The sequence below is a fragment of the Neomonachus schauinslandi genome, chromosome 13 (assembly GCF_002201575.2).
Source record: "Neomonachus schauinslandi chromosome 13, ASM220157v2, whole genome shotgun sequence".
Classification (NCBI taxonomy): domain Eukaryota; kingdom Metazoa; phylum Chordata; class Mammalia; order Carnivora; family Phocidae; genus Neomonachus; species Neomonachus schauinslandi.
Genome location: NC_058415.1, coordinates 49,870,320 through 49,879,285, shown reverse-complemented (window position 1 = coordinate 49,879,285; position 8,966 = coordinate 49,870,320). Strand labels below are relative to the sequence as shown.

The 8,966-nt window shown below is 37.2% G+C and overlaps 1 pseudogene; it reads right to left on the bottom strand.

The window, feature by feature from the left end:
* Positions 1-4,056: 4,056 nt before the first annotated feature.
* On the bottom strand, positions 4,057-4,583 carry LOC123326504 (annotated as a pseudogene).
* Between the last annotated feature and the right edge of the window lie 4,383 nt (positions 4,584-8,966).

Sequence of the window (8,966 nt, the reverse complement as noted above, 5' to 3'; positions counted from 1 at the left end):
GAGTCAATTTTGCAGAACATAAGGAGAAGTAATGACCCATAAAAACTCCTGGTTATTGCTCTAACACAGGAGGAGACTAGAAAAAAGACATAGCACATTTCCTTGCAGCCTGGGATACCCCAGAGTTTTGGGGTTTTTTGTTTTTGTTTTGTTTTGTTTTTTAGGCTCTTCACATGCTGAGCTACAGAATCAAGAGTCTGGCTTGGAAATGGACTCAATTGTTGGGCCCTGGATATGTTTGATGCTAAATCTCTTTTTGGTCTCCATATATAATCTGTGTTCTTTTGATATGACAGACCCACAGCATAATGGCTTAGGATGGCTGATAGCCTACCCTTGTGTAGGCATTTTCTAACATGACTGAGTTTATTTTCACTTCTGTTTTTCAGTCCCTGCTGACTTTGTTACTCAGTTCAGAGTGCATGGTTTCTTGGCTGACATGAGAGTCTAGGATATTTGCAGCTCCTCTGAGACTCCTGCCTGCTCTTGTCTCTTCAGCTAGCACCATCTTTGTCTTTCACAGCTCCTCAGGTGCCTGAAATTTTCACAGCTTGTTAGGTGGCTCTGGCTTTCACAGTTTGTGGCCCTAAATGGCTGCTAGGGGAACAGCATTTTCACTCCTTCCCATAGCCAAGCTTCGCAGTGGAATGTGTGAGTTGTGCCAGTAGCCTCCCAGAAATCCTGTGGTTGTGGCAGATGCAAGCTAACGCAGCATGGAGATGAGATTTCTTCCAGATTGGGAATTGATGTCCCAAACAGAAAGTGAATTGTACTGACTTTGTTCTCAAGTAAGTTGTGACAAGTGGAAGTAGGAGCAACACCACATAAAATTGCTGGCAAAATAAACAGCAAATAGCATTATATGTGGAAAATTGGTCCCTGTATATCTTTTTTCTTTTTAATAGTTGTTAATATAGCCAAGATGCTAAAATGTATTTAATAGAGGTTTCCCTTGATATAGCACTATTTTCAGGAGCCAGGGAAAAATAGTGTTTTATCAGGAAGAAGGTAATAAGCAGGAATTGAAATGTTTTCATTTGGATCCTAAGTGGTGCCTGAGGTAAAATTGCACAATGTTAAAACAACAATAATTGGTTCCTCCTGGCTTTCTACATTGAAGGAAATTGAAATTCAATTGACTTTCAATGGAATAGTCATGGAGTTCCAATTGTCATTGCTCTGACTTTGTGCTGGTCTATCCCAAGAATGGTATGGGAGCCAAAAAAGAAAAGGTTCTGAAACAGCTGGGAAAATCAGTGCAATTATTTTAGGGCAGATTGAAGGGGAATGAGGTATTCCAAATACATGAATAGATTTCAATGTACCTCAGAGTCCATAATTGATATGTTGCCATTGTCGACATTAACTTGAATATGGTTGAAAGCGGGGTGCGGTTCTTGTGTAATTATTGATGGCAAAGCAAAGTTTAATAAAAAGAGGTTAAACTATGGCAACAGTCTAGGCTTGGAAGCAAAATGAGAGATCAATACTGAGTCTCTTTGTTTTATGGGTTTAGATAATTTTAAATAGTGTTGCAAGATGCCATCATAAAACAATTATAGTAGCTAATGCTTATATTTAGATATGCCAGTTTATCTAATTTATTACTTGCAAAAAAATAAAAGGTTAGCACTGGCCCTTTGTATAGATGAGGAATCTCAGACTCAGAAAAGTCAGGTGTCCTTTTCGAGGTTAATATAGCTAGATAATTGTTGGGCCAGAATTTAGTCCAAGGTATGAATGAGTCTTAACCTCTGTAAAACCCTTACTCTAAGCAGGGTTATTTAGAAGGAAAAAAAAAAACACAAAACAAAACTACTGGTACTACAGATTTCCTATTAATAAGAATAGAGTAAGGCACTAGAATTGTTAATGTGATGGTTGAACAAGCTAGTTGGAGAAATACGGTGAAAAAGAGCCATTAATTATTTGATTAAAAAATTGTACTAAAATGCCTCAGTTTTGTTCAATGTACCAGATTTTATATGCATTAAAGACATATTTTTAAATACTTCCTTATGGAACATTTCAAACAAATTCAAAAGTACAGAGAATAATATTAGAAAATCTTATATACTCATCACTTATCTTAAACAGTTATCAACTCATGGCAAATTATATTTCATCTCTACATGCAAATACTTTCCCACTACTAACAATCTTATGAAACAAACCTCAGTGGTCCTGTTATTTCATACACAAATATGTCAATATGTATTTCTAATAGATAAGGACTCCTTATTTTAAAAATGATCACAGTATTATTTTACATATTATAACTCCTTAATGTTCAAATGTTCAGTCATTGTTCCATTTCCTAAAATACCTAAGAATCTTTAAAAATCAACTTTACTAAGAGGGGGCCTGGGTGGCTCAGTTGGTTAAGTGACCAACTCTTGATTTCGGCTCAGGTCATGATATCAGGCTTGTGAGATAGAGCCCTGGGTCAGGCTCTGTGCTCGGTGTGGAGTCCACTTAAGATTCTTTCTCTCTCCCTCTGCCCCTTCCCCCACTCACGCTTGCTCTCTCTAAAATAAATAAATAAAATCTTTATAAAAAGAGAGTTAAAATCAGCTTTATTAAGATACAGCTTCCAAAAACAAAAACAAAAAAACAACCTATTTTATGTGTACTATGAAATGATTTTTTTTTTTTCTTTAAGTAGGCTCCACATGTGGGACCCAACTCGGGGCTTGAACTCACAACCCTGAGATCAAGACGTGAGCTGAGATCAAGAGTCAGGCTTAACCGAGTGAGCCACCCAGGCGCCCCCAGTGAATGATTTTTAACAAATATATACACTTGTATAACCACTACCAGAATCAAGATATGGAATAATTTCTTCATGCCCCAAGTTACCACTGGCTCTTTCTCAATTTCTCTTCCACTCAACCCCAGCTCCAGGAAACCACCATTCTGCTTTCCATCATGAAATTTTCTATTTGATTTTTGTTTTTATCTTTAATAGTTCTTTTCTTTTAGTCATTTTAGCTTAATTTTCTCGTTTCTAGTTTCTTACAATAAAACTTTTGTAAGTGATTTGAATCTTTTCCCCAAATACTTAGAACTATCAATGTTCCTCTAAGCACTACTTTAGTTGTATCCCATAAATATTGACACATCGCTTTTTCATTTTTATTTTGTTCAAAATATTTTCTAATTTCCCTTTGATTTTTTTAACCCATAGGTTATTTAGAAGTTTGTTGTTTAATTTTCAAATATTTGGGGGATTTTTCTGTCAATCTTCTTGTAACTTATTTCTCATTTAATTCTGTTTTGATCAGAGAATATACTTTCTCTGATTTCCATCAATGTAACTTAATTGTGACTCATTTTGTTGCCCAGCATATAGCATATCTTGGTGAATGTTCCATGGGCACTTGGAAAGATTATTGATTATGCTGTGTTGAGTGGTATGCTCTAATAAATGTCAGGTTAAGTAGGTTGCAGTGTCATTCTACATTTAAATCTACTACCTTCATTTGTGTATTCTACTTTTCCATCTAGTCTTTGTGTCTGTTTTCTCTTTTTCAGCCTTGTTGTGCATGTTTTTAAAATAATTCCAGTATCTCTTTGTTTTATTCTTTCTAATTGTTGCTATAGGATTTATAATATGCATGTTTATTTTATTACAATCTACTTTCAAATAGTAGTATACCACTTTACATATAAGACCTTTACAACTCTATACTTCAATTTCTCCAATTTCTTCTCTTTTGCCTTTGTATCATATGTTTTACTGCTACATAAATTATAACCCACAAAATGATACATAGGTAACATTTTTAATTTAAACTGTCATTACCTTTAAAGAAAGTTTAAGGAAAATAGCTATAGTCACACATATATGTTTGCTTTTCCCAGAGTTATGATCAGTAATTTTTTTTTTTGCTGCTGCGAAAAGCTTCTTTTCCCCCATTTGGTCCATGGTTTGGGAGAGGGCTCCAAGGTGGTTAAAAAGCTGCCTAGTGGCTGCCAGGAGAGGCTCAGGCACAAGCCCTAGCACCAGAGTGATGTCAGAGAGGCCCCTGAAAGACTGCTGGGCTCCAGAGGCTCCTAGTTGTGTTTGAGAATTAGCCTTTGGAAGAGATCCTCACCCAGCCCAGCCTGGGGTCAGCCAGCCTGTAGAGCTTAGTCAGGTGGTTGCCCATCTTGATGAGTTTCACCTCCTCATCTAGGAAGCAATTCTCCAGGAAGTCACAGAGATGGGAATCTGCAAGAGCAGAACCCAGGACATGCAGATCCAAAAGGGCCTGGTTCAGGATCTTCTCCAAAGCCAGGGTGGCTTCCTTGGCATCCAGAGTTTTACCCCACTCATCTTGGGATGGCTTCTGCAGTCCCGGAAGTGGATGTAGCCACTGCGGTGGTTTTGCATCTTCAAGAGATGCTCAGTGTCCTCACACTTCTCCTCAGCCAACTAACTCACAGAATAAGTGGGCCACGCCCTCCAGAGCCACATTATCATCGTCAAAATAGAAGCCAAGAGAGTGGTGGGTGTAGGAGGCCCATAGATGCATGTTGATCAGGCGGTTGGTGTTGGCCTTCACCTCAGTGGAATAATTCTGACATGTCTGGACACTCATGGTTGATCAGTAATAAAGAGCTAAGCTCAAAATAGAGTATTGACTGGTCCCGGAGTAAGAGGGTGACTAAGGAGATGGCTCTGAAGTTTGCAACCGGAAGAAAGGTTGGAGAATGGCTAGAGGCTAGTAGAAGGGGCGTCCTTGGGTCTGTTCCATCCAAACACTGTTGAAACAAGAAACAGATCTACAGGACCACCAGGTATTCTGCCTAATCAGTAATTTTTCTAAGGAACACTAGTTTATTCTAGTGAGAAATTAAGAGTCTGCCATCTGGGTACTAGGGTGCCCATTGCAAATATGTTAGTCAGTGTAAGATTTTTTTTCAAATAGTGAAATGTATTAGTTTTCTGTTCTTTCATACTGATTATCCCAACCATAGCAGCTTAAAACAGTATACATCTCCTATACAGTTCCTATTACTTTAAATTTCTTTGCAGAGGGTTGCCTGGGTGGTACAGTTGGTTAAGCCTCTGACTCTTGGTTCCAGGTCAGGCCCTGATCTCAGGGTTGTGAGATTGAGACCGCCTGGGCTCTGCACTCAGCGTGGAGTCTGCTTGGCTTCTCTCTCCTTCTCACTCTGCCCCTTCTGCTCACACTCTTTTTTTCTCTCTCTCTCTCTCTCTCTCTAAAATAAATAAATAAATCTTAAAAAAATAAGTTTCTTTGCATAGATACAATTGCTGATCTTGTATTTTCTTTCTTTTCTTTTCTTTTTTTTTTTAACGATTTTATTATTTGACAGAGAGAGAGATAGCGAGAGCAGGAACACAAGCAGGGGGAGTGGGAGAGGGAGAAGCAGGCTTCCTGCTGAGCAGGGAGCCCGATGTGGGACTCGATCCCAGAACCCTGGGATCATGACCTGAGCCGAAGGCAGACGCTTAACGACTGAGCCACCCAGGCGCCCTTCTTTCTTTTCTTTGAAGTACTCTATTACAATTTATCATAAGGTACCTTTTGTGGTGATGAATTCTGTAAGCTTGTTTGTCCCCCAAATCTCTTTTAGTCTCCAGTTTTGAAGGCTATATCCCCTGGATAAATAATTTTATGTTGTTCTTTTTTTTTTTTTTTGCTTAAGGCACATACATTTTTTTTTTTTAGTTTGCATGATTTCAGAAAATAAATCTTTACTAGTCTTACCTTTGTTCCTCTGTGTGCAATGTGTCCTATTTCTCTGGGTACTTTTAAGAGTTTCTCTTTTACACATAGGTTTGCAGCAGTTTGATTGTTAGTATTCTGTGACTAACAATCTTGATGTTGTTTTCTTTGTGTTCATCCTTTTTAATGTTCTCACATTTGTAGGTTTATTATTTTCATCAAATTTGGAAAAATCCTGTTAGTCATTTTTTTTTTTTTTTAGATTTTATTTATTTATTTGACAGAAAGAGACACAGCGAGAGAGGGAACACAAGCAGGGAGAGTGGGAGAGGGAGAAGCAGGCTTCCTGCTGAGCAGGGAGCCCGATGGGGGCTTGATCCTAGGACCCTGGGATCATGACCTGAGCCCAAGGAAGACACTTAACAACTGAGCCACCCAGGCGCCCCTTGTTAGTCATTTCTTAAAAACTTGTTTCTGTCTCTACTTCAGGGATTCTGATATTATCTCCCATGTAACCTTGGCCCCGTTCCTTTTTTTAGTCTTTTATTTCCTTCTGCTTCATGTGGATGGATTCTGTTGTATGTCTTTAAGTTCATTGATCTTTTTTCCTGCAGTGTCTAATCTGTTGTTAAGCTCACACATTGGAGTTTTCATTTTAGATAGGATATTTTTCATCTGTTCATCTGTCCTAATTTTGTTTGGTACTTTTGATACCTTACATTTCTTTTCTCATCAAATTTACATTTTCTTTTCTGTAGACCTAAGACTATGGTGTGAATCTTCCCTGTTTCTACTGAATGTCTGGCTATAGTCATGCATTTCCTGTTCCAATTGTGTAATTAGTCATTTCTTTAAGAAGCATTAGCTTTTTTAGGGCAAAATTAAGAGTCTGAAGCTGGATGTTAGAGTGCTCATTACTCCTTAGTCATTGTAAGTTTTTAAAATTAGGTATATTAGTTTTATATTTCTGCTTAATCACAAATTTAGCAGCTTAAAGCAATATGTTTCTTATGTCATAGTTTCTGCAGCTTGGGTCTCTTGCATGGCTTGGCTTGGTACTTTGCTCAGGGCCCCTCACAAATGTGCAGTTAAAGTGATAGCCAGGCTGTACTGCCATCTGGAGGCTCACCTCAGAAAGAATATACTTTCAAGCCCAGAGCCTGTTCATGCTGTTGGGATTCATTTTTTTCCAGTGGTATGACTCAAGGCACCAGCTTTTGCTGTCTGTTTGCTGGAAGCTGCTTTCATGTTCCCAAGAGGGTTTCAGTCCCTTGCCATGAGAACTTCTCCATCATGGCCACCCACTTCATCAAGCCAGCAAGAATAATCTCTCAATCTGATGGAGTCTCCTACAACATAATGTAATCTTCAGAGTAATTTCATCATGTTTGCCATATAACATAATCTAATCAAGGGAGTAATATCCAATAACCTTTGAAATATTCTATTAATGAGAAACAGTACAGATTTCACTCATACTCAAGGGAAGGTGATTATACAGATGTGTAGACATGAGTAGTGGGAAATCTTTGGGGATCTCCCCACTATATGAAAGCTAGAAGTTTTTTAAAATCAAAATAGATCATGAGTTCATACTAATCTTTCTTATTCAAATTCAAGAGTACAAGATTTTTGCTTTACTCATATATCTTACTTTTGTACCTCCTCTCTCCCATTTAAAATGCCAATTTACCAAGAACAATGTAATTTTCAGTTCTACTTATATAAAAATGCTTACATAACAATCTGAGAATTATAGTACCATCAGTATGATATTTGAAGAAAGCTTAAGAATTTTTTCTGCATTGCTTTATTTTTTAAAATGTGCCACTGGGTATACTTGTCAAATCATTGTCTTTTTTATTGGTATATAATTGACATATAACATTATATTAGTTTCAGGTTGTAACATATAATGATTCAATATATGTATATAATAAGAAATGATCACCACAGTATGTCTAGTTAACATGCATCACTACACATAGTTAAAAAAATTTTTTTTTGTGATGAAGACTTTTAAGACCTAGTCTCTTAGCAACTTTTAAAAATACAGTATGTCGGGCGCCTGAGTGGCTCAGTCATTAAGCATCTGCCTTCGACTCAGGTCATGATCCCAGGGTCCTGGGATCGAGTCTCACATCAGGCGCCCTGCTCGGCAGGAAGCCTGCTTCTCCCTCTCCCACTCCCCCTGCTTGTATTCCTGCTCTCGCTATCTCTTTGTCAAATAAATAAATAAAATCTTAAAAAAATAATAAAATAAAAATACAGTATGTCATTACTAACTGTGGTCACATATGATTGTCTTTTAAATATGTTAGGGTAGTTCCTACAAATGAGTATAAAAAAAGCCTTCTTTTTTTTTCATTTTAACATTCAGGGTCTACTTTAAAGTGTTTATTTTGTTTTATAAATACATAAAATTTTCATGACTCCAGTGTCACATCTTTCAAATATGGTGCATTGAAAGAATCAGTCTAGTTTCTATCCCTTTGCCTGCAACTGTTCACAGTCAGCCACCTTCCCTCCATTCCTTCAGCCCTATTAACCACTAGGGTACTTTCTCTCCCTATAGATTTTTCTATTCTGGACATTTCATACAAATGGAATCATATATGTGGACTTTCATGTCTGGCTTCTTTTACTTAGCATAATGTTTTCAAGGTGCAGCCATGTTGTAGCAGAGTTTAGTACCTCATTCACTTTTATGGCTAAATATTCAATGTATGGTATTACATATTTTATTTTTTCCATTTTGCAATTAATGGACGATGGTTGTTTCTTTCATTATTTTGAATAATGCTCTGAACAATTGTATTTAATTTTTTCGCCTAAGACATAAGTTTTATTTCTTTTGTGTATATATACACCTCAGAGTGGCATTGCTGGATCAGTTGGTAACTTTAGGTTTAATGTTTTGAGGACCTGGCAGACCATTTTCCAAAGTGATTGCTGTATTTTACATTTCCCTCCACCAATGTATGAGTGTTCTGGTTTGCCCACATCCTTTCCAACATTTGGTATTATGTGTATTTTGATTGTAGCCATCTTAGAGGTTGTGAAGTGGTATCTCATTGTGGTTTGGACTTGCATTTCCTTGATGGCTAAGGATGACAAAATACTTTTTTTCCATGTGTTTATTGGCCATTTGTTTGTCTTCTTTAGAAAAATGTCTGTTCAGATTCTTTGCCCACACTACCCTATTTCTTTTACTTACCTATATAACCATTTAACAAATCTCATACTTCTATTATTTTTAAAATAAGCAAATTCATATACGTAAATATG